This window comes from Lissotriton helveticus, chromosome 10, assembly GCF_964261635.1.
Source record: "Lissotriton helveticus chromosome 10, aLisHel1.1, whole genome shotgun sequence".
NCBI classification, from domain to species: Eukaryota; Metazoa; Chordata; class Amphibia; order Caudata; family Salamandridae; genus Lissotriton; species Lissotriton helveticus.
Genome location: NC_136071.1, coordinates 961,712,682 through 961,732,307, shown reverse-complemented (window position 1 = coordinate 961,732,307; position 19,626 = coordinate 961,712,682). Strand labels below are relative to the sequence as shown.

The window sequence follows — 19,626 nt, the reverse complement described above, 5'->3', positions numbered from 1 at the left end:
TGCTAAACACAGATTTTTAGCTTACGTGTTTAAAGCCACGCCCTTAATTACACTGGCCACGCCCCTTTGTGGGACCCCCTAGTTTGTTCATCCCACTTAGAGCCCCGCTCGTCCACCTCTAATGTAAAGTAACTGATTCGTTTGTCTGCAGACGCTTGTCAAGGAAAGCGGGCCGAAGAGTTCTCCCTCGTGTGTAAGGCAGATGTCGCTGTTCGCTTGTTTCTCTTTCCTCCCATCCAGCACGAGCGGCACCGGGGCTTGGGGTGTCGTTTCCGGCCGAGGCTTTCTCAGTGTAACACCGGCTCTGTTTTCACTTCCTGATTCAGCTCCAGCAGGCAGGCAGCGTGCGTCTGTGCAGGGAAACCGAGGCTGCCGTAGGTGTGTTTCCATTTCTTTCAAACTGGGAGAAGGCGGACGGGGATAGAACACATTGGCGGGGGTAAGGATGGGACTGCATCAGAGAAGAAAATGGAACCATTGCAGCGCCGTTATTACTGTATTTTAAATCAACACGTGTCCGAGGGTAATTGGTATATACCAGGAACAAGGTAGGGTATCAGCGAGCATCTTTGGAGGTATAGAATATATAAGTGGGTGATCACATCCACGGGTAGGGACAGTTCGTCCTCATGCGAGAGAAGACCTTTCATGAGGAGGAAAGGTATGTACCCGGAGCTGGAGGAATACAAATGCTATGGGAGACCGAAGACCACTTGGGTGGTACACATACATCCCAATATTTAACAACAGGAAAGTGGAAGATTTTGAAGAAAAAAATGGGGATAATGTAGTTCCCTCAGTAGACTCCTATTGAAAAAGAGTCTATTTTAGGAGGGAGATAAAATTGAGGCTCTACCGCCTGAATCGGGTTTATTGGCATGTATGTGTATGAACCCAGGAGGATCACCTCTCTGAGGGCAGTGGAAGGTCGAGATTTCGATCGATACCTTATCACTATTGATCTAAACCCCGATCTGGTCGACTGAACCTTTGTTGCCTGTCATTGAGGGAAGAAAGTGCATCTCTTACCAAGTTAGTTCACGCAATAAAGGACTCCGCTCCAAAAGATCACAAACAACTTCTAGCTTTCAAAAGTTTATTGTAAGGTTAGGATAAGCTGCAAATACAGGCATCTCAGAATGAGATTCACGAGATACACAGGTCCAACTACATACATGTGCTCTCTGAAAGCCCTCAGACGAGCAACGGAAATTACCAACACAAGTTCTAAGAATAATAAAGCTATCAGCATTGACGCATATTGAGATCTCTCCTTCATTTAAGTTGGAGGAAAAACACACAGGTTAGGCTGTCCCTACCCTGCTCTAGATGGTATCCCTACTTAACCAAGTCTCAACCTAACAAAAGGTGTCAGCAGTGAATGACCCCCAAGGGAAGTCACTCACTCTTAGTCTCTTGGTGAAAACCTATAGTTCTCCAGTCATGACCCCTCTCTGCCTACCCATCCGCTCTCTAAAGGGTCCTCAGGCATCTGCTCTAACTCCACCCAGGGGTGCTGTCCCTAATACAAAACAGTCAACAACATTTGAGACGCCCCTCGTGAGACGCCCCTCACGTGGTGTAGCTTCTGGCTTTTTCCATGCTGCTTTGTATTGGGCCTCATACGTTGGAGTTGACCTTGCTTCTCAGACTCTTCTCCGGCCCGCTGATACCCCTTAAAACATTCCGGAACCCTCCTCCATGTCTGGGCCGTCTTCTGAACAGACCTCTATTCATATTATTTATAATTGGATCCCCCCTTTTCTCTTGCAGACAGACATCTGCAGCCAAGATCCCAACTCTCATAGACTTCCAAAAAGGTTCGCAACATTTCTCGGCCCAGACCAGTACGTGTAAATCAATGTTAAAACATTTCAGGCCTACAGCATTTCTCATAATGATTATAGCATTCAACTTCTTCATTAATTAAAGCATGTTAATACTTTTATTCTATTATTCAGTAAACACATCTATAAATCATGGCCCATTAATGCAATGACCAAAACATTAGTGCAATCCATATCGTGAAAAGAAACACCTTCCCCTTCCCTTCTAGCTCTGGCCCTGAGGCCTACCACATTCTGCGTTTAACCACATGCCATCTTACATTTTAGCAGCTACACGACATGGATTCAGGAATAATCACATCTAATAAAATCATATAGTGTCACACATTTCTGTATTAGTTCCACTTCTTCTTAAATCTCTACATTAGCTATACATTCAGAATATAATTGCAGATACTACTAGCACTCATGGCATTTCTCCTCATGATTTGTGCTTACTACGGGTAAGTGTGATGCACTCATACATTTAGGTCAGTTTGCGCTCTCTCAGTTCCCCCCTTTGATGACCTCTCAGGGTCATCACTAACATTTAAACTGCAGTTATTGCTAGCATAACTTGTCTCTGCGTTTCCAGAGCCCTCAGACTCCTGTACTGATTATCTTGTATGGCAGCCAATCTCTGCAGCTGCTCTCTTTGGGCCCTTTCTGACCTTTTTGCTCTGTACCATTTGAATACCCTCACCAATCCCCACAATATGATCCCACAGATCAATATTATGATGATAGGTTTTAGTATATACCACACAAAGCTTTTGCCTAGGGTGGAGATCCACCCTCCAACTTCACTCATTCCGTGGCCCACCTTTTCCCAGACATTTTCTCTACTCAAGTCTTCGATCTCCTTGTGAATATCAGTTATGTTCCTAATAACTTTCTCAAGGGGCTTTGAATTGTCTGGAATGTAAGTACAACATTCCTGGACCTTCAAAGCCTTACAGACTCCGCCCTCTTTTGCTAGTAGGACGTCTAACGCAAGACGGTTCTGAAGAACCATAGCCCTTATCGATTGCATCTCTCCTTCTACCAGCATTAAGGACTGAGCAGTGCTGGCAGACAACCTGTCGACGACTGTTGCCAGTCGTCTAATTTTAACATCATTAAGGATTAGTCCCAAAAGAGGGAACACAGCTCCAAAGACATCTCCAACCATTTCTGCATCTCCTATATCTCTCCTTCCCCTCGATGATGTCTTGCCCTCGATGATCTCTAAGTCTTGTGCATGATATATTTTGGGGAAGACAATTGCTAGGTAACATGATCCATACCAGTTGTCAGGTAGTCTCACGTAGGCATTTCTTCCACATACAAAATACACATTTGGAATCACTTGCATTCCCTTCAGGAAATCTTTAGTATAGTACTCTATATTGAAAGCATGTTCACAGCTGACTTCTCCCACGTATACATTTTCGTAATACGTTTTGGCTCGGTGAAGACATAGCTTTCCTCTCTGCGTCTTATCTAAAGCTATTGGACCACTACTACCCTTTCTCTTGTGTGCCTTCTCTTCCTCGGTCCAATCTGTTTTCCATTGTCCTGATTTTTTCAAAATCTTTTGTCTCCTGTAACGATCATCCACCTGCCCTATGAACTTCTTCTCGACTTCTGACACTTTGCATGTCAGGTTATTTCTACGGGCATGTGAAGTATCTAAGGTAATCCAAGGAATGAAGAACTTGGCCAATCTGTCTTCACTCTTCCAGTAGTCCCATTTGTTCATCTGCTTATAATTTGGGACTTCTGGCAACACTGAATCATAGTTGGAGAAATAGTATTCAAAACTATCTCTCCCATAAAATATACTAAGCAATAAGCTACATGTAATGCCATATGTCAGCGGGAGGTGATGATATCTAATGCCTTCATCTACAGACGCCGGCAACTGCATGCAGACGTAACAGTCCTTAACCTCCATGGCATCCACGTATTCATATAAGAGTTTAGCATAAGCATTTGACCTAAAGTCTCCTTGGGACTCATCTACGTGTAACCTGCGGGCTTCTGCAGCTAATAACGCTTTCTCTTGAGTGTTTTCCCTTTTCTCACCAGCAACAGTGGGTGTAAGCGTTTCTACAGATTTCACATCAGTTACCTTCGCCTCTTCCTCATGTCCCTTTACATAAGAAATTGTTACCACTAAAGCTATTAATATTATCACTCCTACTATTAGTGTACCTATTATACATTTAGCTCTGCGGTTCTGGGTGCCGGCTTCCATTTCGTCAGACAATATAGCTCTCTCTTATCTTGGCACAAAGTTCTTTTCTTCTCGTTCCTTTACAGTCTCTTTTTACTCCTTTTGTCTTTAGAATCCACACAACTGGAAGCTGACAACCTTCTTCGCAAAGGTCCTGTAACAGTTCAATAAAGACAACCCTAGCCCTTCTCCATCAACTCAAGGGAAGGTCCCTAATATTCTCTGCTTCCTGGGCGCTAGGTAATCTTCTTGTTCTGCTCGCTTTATTTACAAAGTCCTTTAAGCATCTACTATCAGGTTTGTGCCTGCAGCTTCGATAGCAAAGTTCAGTATTTCCAAACGAAGATTGTGCTCTTCATGGGCTGTTATCGTTGTACCAAAGTCGGGGAATTGCAATTCTGAGAGAAACATGTGTTTTAACTTGCTGAGGCGGGGAGGTCTGGGGAGCATGAATGTTAGTGACCCTTCTTGTTCGACTCCGGGTACCAACAGTCGTATTTCCACGGTGACGATGGGCTCAGAACTGGACACCACCACCGCTCGAATCCTCCCTGTCTCCTGTTTCAAAGACATTTGTCGCCAGATATGTCCACTCAGGGGTGGAGTATCTTCTGCTAGGCACACGCACTCTTCTTGACCTTCTTCGGTCCGGTGCTTCAGCGCCCTGAGCACCTTCTTCCGGGTCTGAGTCTTCTGATATCGGAGGAAGGGTTATCTCTGGAGTTGACCTCAGGCTAGAGCTCCTTCTTTGCGGCCAATTAGCTTCTCCACGTGCCCTTCTACTCCTTCTCCTTCTTGTCTGTTCTCGCTCTCTGTCAGACCTGTCAGTGTCTGACTCGTACTCCCAGCTACTTTCTCCTTCTGTAGCGTCGTCTGTTTCGCTGTTGTACTGACCGTCCTCAGCTTGGTCAGACTCGTTCCCTGCTTCCGCTGGCACCTCTACAGCTTGGCTAGCCCCCTCTATGGCTTCTCGGTCCTCTGCTGGACGTCTATCCGAGAGAGGAGCTGTTTCTTCCAGAGGTGCTGGAACCCTTCGCGTATGTGACGCGTGGATCCAATTGGGCAGGCCTCCCACCTTCACAGCCGTGTTCGCGATCAGGATGATCTGGAAGGGCCCACGCCAACGAACATCCAGGCAGCTTCTTCTCACATGTTTTTTCACCAGGACCCAGTCCCCAGGATACAGGTCATGGCACGGGCCCTGGCACGATGGAACCTCGGCAGCCTGCACCTGAAGGGACACAGAATGAATGGCGTCAGACAGCCCCTTACAATAGTCCAGGATCATATCATCTGTGATATTTAACAGTGCAGTAGTTGGGACAGATGGCAGCCTCATTGCTCTTCCCATTAACACCTCATGTGGTGACAACCCCGTTCTTCTGTCTGGGGTACTACGAAGGCTCATGAGGACCAATGGCAGGGCGTCAGGCCAACTCAGGGTCGTTGAGGAACACACTTTTGCAATTCTGGCTTTGATCGTGCCATTGATCTGCTCCACAATTCCTGAGGCTTCTGGTCGGTAACTGCAATGCAATTTCTGATCTATGTTCAGAGCCGCACAAATCATCTTCACAAGCTCGCTGTTGAAATGCGTTCCCCTATCTGATTCCAAAGAGGCCGGCACCCCGAAGCGCGGAATGAGCTCCCTAAGCAGTAATTTGGCCACTGTGAGGGTGTCGCACCTACGTGTAGGGTATGCCTCAACCCATCTGGAGAATACACAAACAACCACCAGGACATAGCGGAGGCGGTTGCACCTCGGCATTTCAATGAAATCTATCTGCATTCGATTGAATGGACCTCCAGACCTTCCTATGTGGCTCAGTGCAACTGGTGTTCTTTTCCCTACGTTCAGCTGCTGACAGGTCACACAACGCTGGCACACTGCTTCTGCTGCTATTCTAAACTTAGGATTGTACCAGGTCTGTCTAAACACTCTCAGCATAGCGTCTCTCCCTAGGTGTACGGGACCATGTATGTGTCTGGCCATTGGGCTCACCATCTCATTGGGCAACACTGCTCTGCCATCTGCTGAGACCCAAAAATGGGACTCACCCACTACACATCCTGCCTTTTCCCATGTTTCTTTTTCAAAATCAGGAGCATTTTCTTGCATGTTTGTCAGTTCGTCCCAAGTATCAACAGTTTCCAATATCATGGCTAATTCAGTCCTTACATTTATTCCACCCACTTCCACCTCTGTGAAAGAGTACCCTTGTTCCGCGCAATACCGCGCGACTTCGTCGGCATATCTATTGCCTTGCGAGACGAAGTCCACATTTCTGGTATGTGCGGTGCACTTTACAACTGCGATACCTGCTGGACATTGCAACGCCTCTAACAACAGGCGCACAAACTCTCCATTGCGAATGGGAGAGCCTGAAGAGGTCATGAACCCTCTTTGAGACCATAACTGCCCGTAATCATGAACCACCCCATAACCATATTGGCTGTCGGTGTATATGGTGACTCGAATTTGATTGCTTGCCAAGCAAGCACGTGTCAAGGCAATAATCTCGGCTACCTGAGCGGAGTGTACTCCTTCCAGGCACCCAGCTTCCACAACTCCAGTAATTGTACAAACAGCGTAAGCTGCTCTCAACTGCCCAACTTCGTCTCTTACACATGAGCCATCGACAAAGAAAATTTCGTCTGGGTCGGTCAGTGGCTCATCTACGATGTCGGGTCTGGGTTTGGTGCATAGTTCAGTCACATCGAGGCAGTCATGGTCTGTACATTCATCATCATCCTCGATATCATTTGGGAGTGGCATCAAGGTGGCAGGGTTCAAAACAGAGCATCTCCTGAGGGTCACATTCTCTGCAGCAAGAATAACTTGCTCATAGCGCGTGAGCCTGCTGTTGGTCAGATGCTGTGTTTTGGTCCTGGTCATCAACAGTTCAACAGAATGGGGCACGTACACCTCTAACGGGTGCCCCATGACGATATTTTCACATCTCTCAATGCTGACACCCGTTGCAGCAACGGATTTGAGACATCCGGGCAACGCTGCGGCTACTGGGTCTAAAGTAGCCGAGAAATAAGCAACTGGTCTACGGGCATTCCCATGGATTTGGACTAACACAGACAACGCGCAACCTTCTCTCTCACAACAGTAAAGCAAGAATGGTTTATTGTAATCAGGCATTCCCAATGCCGGAGCACGACACAGGTCCTCTCGCAGCTGTAGGAATGCCATCAAACAGTCTTTGTCCCATGGTACCGGATCGCTCACCTCCTTATGCGTCAGTTTTTGCAAGGGCTTTGCTTTCAGTGAAAAGTTCGCGATCCACTGTCGGCAATAACCCACCATCCCTAGGAACATCCTGACCTCTCTCTGTGTCTTAGGCGCATTCATTTTCATGATCGCCTCTATCCTGTCTGGTGACACCTTTCGTTTGCCTTTCTCTATTCGGTGTCCCAAGTACTGCACTTCTGTCAGGCAGTACTGCAACTTTCCCGGGGACACCTTGTGCCCATTGGCAGCTAGGTGATTTAACAAAGCAATGGAGTCCTCCCTGCAAGCTTCTTCTGTTTCTGACGCCACGAGGAGGTCGTCTATGTACTGGACCAGGACTGACTTCTGGGGCAGCACTAGACTTTCAAGATTTTTCTTCAAAAGCTGGTTGAAGATCGATGGGCTTTCTGTATACCCCTGAGGAATACGACACCATGTTAGGACGCGACCTTCCAGCTTAAATGCGAAAAGAAAATGGCTTTCTTCGTCCAGAGGGATCGAAAAGAAAGCCTGACAAAGATCAATCACAGTGAACCACTCAGCTTGGAATGGAATCTGAAACAGTATCACTGATGGATTCGGTACCACTGGACAACACGAAACGACTATGTTATTAATCTTTCGGAGGTCCTGCACTATCCGGAATTTCCCATTTGGTTTCTGCAGACCCATAATCGGGGAGTTGCATGGACTACCCACGATTTCTTTCAGTATTCCCTGTTTAATCATGGACTCGATCACGGGTTTTATGCCTGCAATCGTTTCTGGAGTCAATTTATATTGGGGTGTTCTTGGGAACTCAGCATGCGGTTTCACTACAATTTTCACTGGGTCCACCCCTTTGACCAATCCAATCTCTTCCCCAGTGAAGTCCCATACTTCTGGTGCCACTGTCTCTCTCAAGTCCCAGGGGAGCTCATCTACTGTCAAAGTAGGGTACAGCTCCACGCATATTCTTGAGTTTGCAACTTTGAAGTCTGCGTCATCATCATTGGTCAATACCTCCACTCCCTGAGGTGTACAGTATATTGTACAATTCAATTTACACAACAGGTCTCTGCCTAGCAGACACACAGGACTTGAATCGCAAACCACAAACTGGTGCTCATCGCTGTACTTCCCTATTTTCACCTGTACCGGTTCTGTCAATTGGCTGGTTATTCTCCTGTTTGCGACCCCCACCACTTGTATGGTCTCTCCAGACATGGGCAGGTCTGGAACTGCAGCTGATCTGATCGTGGATCTAGTGGCTCCTGTGTCCACCAGAAATGTCGTGGGGCACCCTGCTACTTCTGCTTCGACATAGGGTCCCCTCTGGTCCACCTCTAAGGCTGCCCCGAGGGTGCAGTCTTCTCTTTCCACTCTCTGTCCGGTTAATGGGTCCACATAATAGCACTCTTCTCCTTCTACAAACAGGGGCATCTGTCTATAGGTCTTACCCATAGTCCCTACTCGGGGAGGTTGCGGGAACTGGGCTCGGGGAGGAGCCCCCCCCCCTTTGAGCACCTTTCCCTGGTATGGCGTCACCCCTCTTGTAGGCGCGCTCTGGACCTCTTCCTCCTCTATCTCCTGTTCTCCTATCTCTACATTGTAGGGACACTCGCGTTTCCAATGTCCCACCTCGTTACACTGGTGGCACCTAGTCGTTTTCTTCAAGGCAGCTATGTCTATTCTGGGTCTAAAGGTGGAACTCTCCTCATTGCCCTTGTTCTGACTGTACTGCTTCTTTCCTCCTGTACCTGTTCCTTGCTGCTGTTGCTGCTGTCCCCCCTTCCCTGCTGCCTGCATCTGTACCACCATCAATTTTTCTTTTAGTTTCTTAGCCTTGGAGTCTATCTCATCACAGCAGTACCTGGCATATCTCAGTATTTCGTCTAGGGGTTTATTTTGCCAACAAATCAAGTGTTGCTGAATCATTAAACTAATATCCGGTCTCAGTCCCAGGACGAACTTGTACACAAATTGCCCTATGTCTTTTGGATCCATTACATCCAGACCGCTATACTGTTTAAACGCCTTCAGCAATCTCTCGTAATATTCGTGGACTGTCTCTTTGGGTTCCTGTCTAGTTCGGTCTATTCTGACCCAATCTATGTCCTGCATTGGCACTTTCTCTTTCAGCCAAGTCATCACTCTCTCGAATTTTGCCATCACAATCTCGGACGGCCCATTAGTCTTAGCATCTCTCTCCGGCTCCGTTGTGGGCCACTCAGCGCTAACCTTGCATGCTGTCCACAGATCTCCTGGTACTACAATGTCAAACAGCGTGTTCAGATCTATCCATAGGACCTTTGAGATTTTTACAAATCTCTCAACTTGCTTGTACCACTCCACTGGGTTTTCCCGCAATTTGGGGAAGGAGGTGGTAAAAGCAGCTAAATCTCCCCTACTCCAAGGGACATGCACATAGTTCCCATTTGCGACTTCGCGCAAAGGGTATGCTCCTATTCCCTGCAGCCTTCCTGGTGTCGTACCAAGCGTGCTTCTCCTGACGGTCCCTTTCTTGGACCACCTCTCTTCCCACTTATCTAGTGCCCTCCATGTCCTTATTCCAGTGATCAGTTCCCTTATGTGCGTTTTCAGCCCGATCGTTCTCCTCTCATCTAGGTCTCGATCTGTGTAATGTAGCCTGTGGTTACCCTGTAATGCTTTGGTTCTTGACAGGTCCACCATATATTTGCCTGCTAGTTCGACTAACTTCTCATGGATTGCTCTCGCCTTTCGAGTGATGTCCTTTGCCATATACAGTATTTCATCCTGCTCATACATTTCCATTCTTTCTAAAGGCAGGGTACCATCTACCATGTCATCCAGGTCTGACCTTAAGCTGGCGACATCGAGTCTCTTGGCTTTTATCTCAGCTCGCAATATGTCTTTCGAAGGGGGCTCACTGGTCTCCCTACCATCCCAACTCCGAGCTCTACGTTTGGGCTTGGGAGAGTTAATGAGTGCTCTCCCTTGCTCCCATCTCTCCAGGTCCCATGCTCGGCCATCCGATCTTGGAAGGTGATGGAACACGGGCCTGTTACCCCCACTCTTGCTCTGCCCACTCTCTCCTTCTTCTCTCCTTTCACCGTACGCCTCTCTGTTATTTTCCCTTTGGTTGCTACTCTCCCTTTGCCTAGTATCGCTCAGTATCCGATACGATCCTTCCTGGTTCCCCATATTCCCTGGGCTGCGCTCGTGTCCGTCATCACAGGGACTATGGTGCGACCTCTCACAACTCCCATTCGGTTCTCTGGTGCCGGGCACACAGTGGGTACACTTAAAGCTGTTTCTGTACTCTTGCGTTCTCCTCTCCCCTTCACTGAGTATTGGGCGCGCCACCCCTCCACTCCCGGGGCCCCCGTTTTCCAGGTCCGTTCTATCTCCACTCCGGGCCCAATGGGTGACTCCCCTACTATCTCTCTCTCTCCAGTCCCACTCCGGGCTGCTCTCCCCAGCCCCGCAGTGAGTCCGAGCTCTGCTGTCCTGACTTTCCCTTCCAGCTTCCGCAGCTATGATGCTCTTGTGAGCCTCCACTGCCTCATCCCACTTCTTCATGTACTCATTTAGCTCTTGAAAGGATTTTCGTCCAGATCCCCTCATATCCACTGGCCATCTAGGGCCCCCAGGATCCCCTCCTGGATCCCCTGCTGTGTGCACCGGGGTGCTCCACTCTCTTGGTATCGGCATCTGACTTGGGAAATTGATCGTATCGTTCCTCCTTGCCGTCTCTGCTCTTTCTCCGTCCTTCCGTACCCGTTCTTCCCCTCTTGCTCTCTCTGGGTCATATATCGATATTATAGGACCTATGGTAACAGGTACCTGTAGTGCATCTGGTAATGCGTAGGATGTGGCGCACTCCGTTTCCGGCGCTCTTTGTACCACAAACCTCCCGACTACCTGTTGCACCTGACTAGGCTGGGACAGCTCTTTCTTTGCCTCAGGATCCCACTCTGAACTGGGAAGCGGTCCATGCTCTCCTGCATTGCCCCCCTTTTCTCTTTCACTATGCTCGACCTCTCCCCCTGCTCTATTATACGGGGGTGGCCTGTCTGTCAATAATCTGTTTATCAGGCTGTCCTCTGTTTCGCTCTCATCATCTTCTTCTAGGGGGCTTTTATTTCCGGGCACCTCTAACACTGGGTACAGTTTATTGACTTCCATGTTATGCACTCTCCATCTTTTAGCATCCGCATCCCATCTGGCATCCTGTACTGCCCTTACCGATCGTTTCACCCTTTCTTGTCGTCTGTTCATATTCTTTACATGCGCTGCCCTAATCCATGCATCAAGGGCTTCAAACTGAGTCGGTCTAGGCAAGGGTCTCATTGAGGTCATGACTGATTTTAATCGATGTAACACCTCTAATCTGAACGTCCCGTACTTCGGGAACGTCAGTTCCTCATTTCCTTCCGTAATCTTACTCCACTCTGTTATCCAAAGGATCGTATGCAGCCCAACATTCACTGCCATGTAACGAGCCGGCGTACCCTCCGGCGGGGCTTCTTCCCCTTCATCCGATCCCCGCTTCTCTTTTTTAAACGCCGCTCTCAGCCATTTAAAACACTTCATAATTATACGCACAATATCCAGCCTCGCTACTCTGTTTACTTCCTGATGACAATCCACCAATCCTAGCGCGGCTTTGCTACCTTGGCCTATCGCAGCGCGGTCTTTCTCCGGTCGGCCAATCCCAGCTCAACACTTTCTGACGTCTTTGCTAGCTGGCCTATCACAGCGCGGTCTTTCTCCGGTCGGCCAATCACAGCGCGACACTTCCTGACGTCACTTTTCTCCGCTTCGCAGCAGCACCCCTCCTTTCTCAACTCGTCTCCCGGTCATGCATGCGTCCCATTCATACACCGAAAAATGACTACTTCCGACCAAGCGGTCACTTCCCTCGACTGTACGTCCACAGTCTATATGTAATTGTCAACACAACTGACGAAATGTCTATCGTCTCTCTGATAGGTTGCTTACACACACAGTAACCTCCGACCAGCGTCCGTTACTCACGCACTCACTCTTACGTTCCCCCTATCTCGGTCTTTCGGGTGATCAATGGTACCTCATGACCCCCTTCACACTAGTTGACAATTACTCTGGGTGTCCGATACACCCGAACCACTTAAGCTCTCCTTGAACTTAAGATTTCCACCGGTTGCGCGCGCTCACAACCTGTTCCACAGTCACTCTACAGACATTCAACTCCGCCAGACATTACAACATAGATACAATACAAAAACACCGCAATCTAACACGCATGACCCTTTATACTCACTCTCGACCGATACTGCTGCTTTTTCTGTCTCACGTCATCCGGATCTTCTTCGGCGGGCGATTCTTCCGATCATCGATCTCTAGGGGCCTTGGGGTAAGCTAACCTGGCCTAGGTCACCGTCCTCAAGAAGGCAACCATCCTCTATAGCTACCAACTGGAAGGGCGAGATTTTGATCGATACCTTATCACTATTGATCTAAACCCCGATCTGGTCGACTGAACCTTTGTTGCCTGTCATTGAGGGAAGAAAGTGCATCTCTTACCAAGTTAGTTCACCCAATAAAGGACTCCGCTCCAAAAGATCACAAACAACTTCTAGCTTTCAAAAGTTTATTGTAAGGTTAGGATAAGCTGCAAATACAGGCATCTCAGAATGAGATTCACGAGATACACAGGTCCAACTACATACATGTGCTCTCTGAAAGCCCTCAGACGAGCAACGGAAATTACCAACACAAGTTCTAAGAATAATAAAGCTATCAGCATTGACGCATATTGAGATCTCTCCTTCATTTAAGTTGGAGGAAAAACACACAGGTTAGGCTGTCCCTACCCTGCTCTAGATGGTATCCCTACTTAACCAAGTCTCAACCTAACAAAAGGTGTCAGCAGTGAATGACCCCCAAGGGAAGTCACTCACTCTTAGTCTCTTGGTGAAAACCTATAGTTCTCCAGTCATGACCCCTCTCTGCCTACCCATCCGCTCTCTAAAGGGTCCTCAGGCATCTGCTCTAACTCCACCCAGGGGTGCTGTCCCTAATACAAAACAGTCAACAACATTTGAGACGCCCCTCGTGAGACGCCCCTCACGTGGTGTAGCTTCTGGCTTTTTCCATGCTGCTTTGTATTGGGCCTCATACGTTGGAGTTGACCTTGCTTCTCAGACTCTTCTCCGGCCCGCTGATACCCCTTAAAACATTCCGGAACCCTCCTCCATGTCTGGGCCGTCTTCTGAACAGACCTCTATTCATATTATTTATAATTGGATCCCCCCTTTTCTCTTGCAGACAGACATCTGCAGCCAAGATCCCAACTCTCATAGACTTCCAAAAAGGTTCGCAACATTTCTCGGCCCAGACCAGTACGTGTAAATCAATGTTAAAACATTTCAGGCCTACAGCATTTCTCATAATGATTATAGCATTCAACTTCTTCATTAATTAAAGCATGTTAATACTTTTATTCTATTATTCAGTAAACACATCTATAAATCATGGCCCATTAATGCAATGACCAAAACATTAGTGCAATCCATATCGTGAAAAGAAACACCTTCCCCTTCCCTTCTAGCTCTGGCCCTGAGGCCTACCACATTCTGCGTTTAACCACATGCCATCTTACATTTTAGCAGCTACACGACATGGATTCAGGAATAATCACATCTAATAAAATCATATAGTGTCACACATTTCTGTATTAGTTCCACTTCTTCTTAAATCTCTACATTAGCTATACATTCAGAATATAATTGCAGATACTACTAGCACTCATGGCATTTCTCCTCATGATTTGTGCTTACTACGGGTAAGTGTGATGCACTCATACATTTAGGTCAGTTTGCGCTCTCTCAGTTGTGATAGTTCAATGCAAGGATACAGGATAACAAAACGAGCAGGAGGCATGGTGTCCTTTTGTATTTGTACCTTTGATTGATCTGAACCAAAACTAACAAGCATTTACAATGCAATAGGTCTCCCAGCTTTAAAGTTTGAGCTATTGGCATTGTACATTACAATGTGTTACATTAATTCGTTATCAAACTCTGAATTGTTGTATAAAGATGAGTTGCAAACTGTCAAATGTTGCTGAATAGTAAGCAATGTTGTGAATAATATTGTTTGCTAGTCATCCTTGGGTACCAGAGTACTTCACTTGAGGCAGCTCACTACTCTGCACTCACTACTCTGCACTCACTACTCTGCACTCACTACTCTGCACTCACTACTCTGCACTCACTACTCTGCACTCACTACTCTGCACTCACTACTCTGCACTCACTACTCTGCACTCACTACTCTGCACTCACTACTCTGCACTCACTACTCTGCACTCACTACTCTGCACTCACTACTCTGCACTCACTACTCCGCACTCACTACTCCGCACTCACTACTCCGCACTCACTACTCCGCACTCACTACTCCGCACTCACTACTCTGCACTCACTACTCTGCTCTCACTATTCACTACTTTGCACTCACTACTCACTACTTTGCACTCACTACTCACTACTCTGCACTCACTACTCACTACGCTGCACTCACTACTTTGCACTCACTACTCTGCACTCACTACTCTTCACTCACTACTCTGCACTCACTACTCACTACTCTGCACTCACTACTCTGCACTCACTACTCACTACTCTGCACTCACTACTCACTACTCACTACTCTGCACTCACTACTCTGCATTCACTACTCTGCACTCACTACTCTGCACTCACTACTTTGCTCTCACTATTCACTACTTTGCACTCACTACTCACTACTTTGCACTCACTACTCACTACTCTGCACTCACTACTCACTTCGCTGCACTCACTACTCACTACTCTGCACTCACTACTCTGCACTCACTACTCTGCACTCACTACTCTGCACTCACTACTCTGCACTCACTACTCTGCACTCACTACTCACTACTCTGCACTCACTACTCACTACTCTGCACTCACTACTCACTACTCTGCACTCACTACTCACTACTCTGCACTCACTACTCTGCATTCACTACTCTGCACTCACTACTCAATACTCTGCACTCACTACTCTGCACTCACTACCATAATAACAGAGCATTGGGTGAAGAGGGCTGGCCGGAATAAATATATATAATATATCTCAAGGTAGTAAAGTCAGCTGCACTTGGCTAACGCCAGACCTAAAATGTATAGTAGTAAGTCAGTACGCAGCGCCTTTGCAACAAACAGCTGGACATCTCAAACTGCACTGACATGTATCACATTTTTTTGCATAACAATTGCTGATTCCCAATCCAAAAATAAATATCACATGCTTTATATAGCTCGGTGCAATAGGGAAAAACAGGAGCCTTTGTGTGACAAAGTACTTTAAAAGAATGAATGCAACCCTATGAAAGGAAAGAAAAATTGACTTTCATTTAGAGACTGTTAAGAGATGAAAGCTTTGCTCCCAATTTCGGAGAGCTCTCTTGTTGCACAGTTTAAGTACAAAAAGGCGCCAGAAATGTAACACCTATTTTAACATCTACTGATAATTGAAGTGCAGACAGTACTTGACCCTTTCCGGGTGTGTATGGTTCCTTGTCAGATCTTGGTCCTGCCCGTCCCACCCAAAGGCAGGGTCATGCCAGTTCGCAGGAGACCGGCTGGGTGCCAAGCTCTGACAACCACCCAGTACAATAGTATTTGCCAGATCCTTGATCCGGATACACAGCCTGCTTGAGCTATATAAAAAACGCAGAGGGCGTTTCAAGCAAACGAAAATACGAACAGTTAACAGGAAAACATCTTCAGTACTATGCAGCAGTCAAATTCCTAGACGAAGTGCAGAAAGCCCAGTTGTATGCAGCCTGACAATTAATTGAAAACCGGGTCCCTCCAGTCCGTCCTTTTGCTCCTTCACATCTTTAGCGACAAGGCCACTATGCTTGCCACACTCTACAGACATGCGCTTGGGCATTTATTGTACAAAAGAATACACTCCTCACAAATGGGGATTCGGACTGACCGAAAGGCCTATCCAGTCAGCCAATTTAATCCAGTCTGTCGATGCCATACAAACGAGCGATCTGTACATTTGCCACAGAGGCATTCAAAAAGTGTACCATGATTGGTACGTTAAAGTCACTCTCATAGTACATGCGACTGAAAAAACAAAACGGGAGGATTACCTATGGTCAAATAAAGTTTCAGCAGCCTAACTAATGTGCTCTTCAGAACCTCCTGAAAGCCGTTAAACTAAAGTCAATACTGAAAGTGAATGGAAAGGTATTCAAAAGTTTGCCACCTTTAAAACTAGAGTCGACGAGAACCCAACAACCAGGGGGTATAAACATGGACAACACTTGACACCGACTTGAATTCTCTAAACGACGTTTTTTTTAATCATATGTCAGTAAAAAGCACATACCTTTGATTACTCAAAACAGCACAGTCGGCCTGATAACACAGATCATATCTGGACAAAATGGAACATGGCATGGGGTGCGCAGAAGGAAGCACAGAGAGAAGCGGGGAGTGGGAAGAATGGGGGTTAAAACTAAGTAAGAAGCGAGGATGTTAGATGAGGCAAGAGTAGGTAGAATAAGAAAGCTACACATTAAGGTAAATAAATGTGGGCTATACATGTAGGTCACGGAAAAAGTAAAGGAAAATAGGGTGATGAGAAGAGTGAATTGCATACATGCCAACATTTCAACTTCGATAAGAGGGAGAAATATGCGTGGGTGCAAAGACCTGAATAGCGCGTAACACGAAGCGGGTCAGGCGTAACACAAAATGGATCGCAGGAGTAACTGGGAGAGATGTTTTTTACCATCTTCAAGAAATAACTTCTGTTTTATAGAAATAGGTCATACATACACCTGTAAGTAGAATGTAGCATGCTCTCTTCCAGGAAGAGAGTCATATGTATTAATTTCATCAATGCATGAAAAGTCTGCTGAAAGTACACTACCATCCATTACACAGGAGACAGGCACTGCAGAATGTGTGTGATCACACGTTATACAGAAGACATTCACTGCCAGAAGTGCATTACAACACATTATGCAGCAGGCAGACATTGCCAAAGGTGCACTACCACACATTATGCAGCAGACAGACATTGCCAAAAGTGCACTACTACCACACATTATGCAGCAGTCAGTAATGAGGGTAGCATCAGTTCTTTGCATTGGGTTGCTGAAGAGAACCACTACGTCTCCTGGATACTCGGCATTATCTGAGGGGCCCCAGACTGATCTTGTCGGTAGGGATCAACCCACGGACTCTTCTACAAGATGGTCGGAGCAGTACCAGTGTTGCGCTGAAACACCCCCAATAAAACCACCTATCCCAGCACAGTAGCATTTCTGTAGTTGATGCCCTTCCGAGCAGGTAGAGTACGCTAGCAGAAGGAAAAACAGTAAAGTCCCGAAGAACTGTTATTTTCTGTAATCGGGGCCAATATCTGTAGTAACTTTTCTTTTACTGTGTTTTCCGTGATTGAAAGTTTCACCTGCATGCCCCAATGATTGTTTGAGAGGGAATGTTGAGACAGACTGCTTTGGGGCATGGGAAGGAAACAAATGTAGCTGCATCCTTTGTGCATAAGGAGCCCTATTTTTGTAAGGTACAAATGCGCCATTCCCAGTTTATCGCACAATCTGCATATTTAAGAAAAATCTACTCCTCGCTACTACTTTGTTTGTTTGTGCGCAGGTGTGTTCTTTTTGTGCGTTACCCAGGCTGGGGCAAAAAGCACCCACCTGAAGTGCTGTGACTCATCTCTCCGGTGTAATATTCGGAGGTGGTAGACTGGAAGAGCTACCAATGAGTCAACACAATGTTCACACGATCGTTCATTGACGTCAGAGTGACAACCACTGGTAAAATCCTACAAAAAACAGAAACAATACTAGGGCTGTGAACGTGCTACTTGTAATATTTTTCTGTTGGAAACATGGTATTTGTAATATTGTTTATAAGTTTTTTTATTTCTCTGTTATTACTTAGCTCACATCTTATAATGTATCATTGGCACTTTATGTTAATATAAAGGTTTTTGATTGGTTATCATTATTAGTTTAACTTTGAAAGATGTAAAAAAGAGTTACAATTGTCAGGTTTGTTAACGATGCACCCTCATTTGTGAAGGAGGCCGCAGCCTGCAAGGGGTTAACCAGAGCCGGTACACAGCGGCCTGCCCTTGCCTCCCGTGCAATATCGGAAAACACAGAAACCTCCGCCGTAGCCTTCACACACTTCTCAATTAACAACATGGAGCAGGGGACGCCGCCGAGCCTTTTAGGACTCGGAGGCTGCAGGAAAATACATTTGTTTCTGGAGTTCTGAACCCTGGGCCCGCCCAAGCTCACTTCTATACCAATAGCTTTTGGCCTGGCTCAGGCAAGAATATATTCACAACTACGGGATGTGGGGAGGAAAACAAATGTGGAGAGCCAACGTAACTTTGAGCTCTCCGTTTAGCTGAACTTTGAGTTATATTAGCACCAGAAGCAGTTCATTGTGTAATTCCTGTGGAATCGGTTTTCTGGATGCTTAAATCGGGAGGCGGGAGACTAGCCTTGAAGTCGGTAGTCTCCCTCTTGAATCGGGAGGGTTGGCATGTCTGGAATTGGTGGGAGACGAGGCAGGAAGAGACCCAGTGGGACGAGGATCACTAAAATGAGCAACACCGAAGAGAGCATGGAGTGGGGAAGCCCACCAGAAGGTAGTAGTAATGACCATATATATAAAACTGGAAAACTGCGATCCAGTCTGAGTTCAGAGATGGCAGGGGGAGAGGATAGACACCTAGCAAGATCGGAGGGAGGGGAAAGGGAGGTGCCGTGCAGAGAGAGGAAGAGGAGGTGCAAGAAGAGGCAACGATAGGCAGAGGTAGGCAATAAATGAAAAAAAACACTCACTGAAAGTCTGCTTTCGATTCTGCGACTGTCCGCAAACCCAAAACAACGACCTCCTCCTCCCCCGAGGGCACGTCACCACGCACGAGTACAAAAACAAGACTTGCGCGCAAAACGAAACCTATGGTGGGGCGGGACTTCCGTTTTGTGAAGCCCGCGCCCACGGAGTGCCTGGAGGAGCAGTGGTGACGCGGGGCATGGGAGAGCCCCGCGGTCGGTCGGTCGGAGGCTGCAACAGAACGTAGTGCCGGTGAGCGGGGAAGGGGGGGATGCCTGTATGTGTGCGTGTATGTGTGCGTGTGTGTGTGTCTGTGTGTGCAACGGCGGGGGGGGGATGTCTCTCCGTGCGTGTATGTGTGCGTGTTTGCGCATGCGTGCAGGGGGAGGTGTGCCTGGGTATGCTTGCGCTTCCCAGGAGACAGCCACGGCGAGCGCGTTCGCGCGCGCGTGGCCTGCGCCGATC

The 19,626-nt window shown here is 47.2% G+C and overlaps 1 protein-coding gene across 2 annotated transcripts in view; it reads left to right on the top strand.

The window, feature by feature from the left end:
• The first annotated feature begins 242 nt into the window (after nt 1-242).
• The window catches only part of DUS3L (dihydrouridine synthase 3 like), a 241,275-nt gene continuing 221,891 nt past the window's right edge, over nt 243-19,626 (top strand). The window contains exon 1 of one of the 2 annotated variants that reach the window (XM_078663631.1): nt 243-378. The gene's annotated coding sequence lies outside the window, so the exon portion shown is untranslated. Of the gene's footprint in view, nt 440-19,626 lie in introns of both variants that reach the window. The other variant, XM_078663632.1, reaches the window with a different exon arrangement.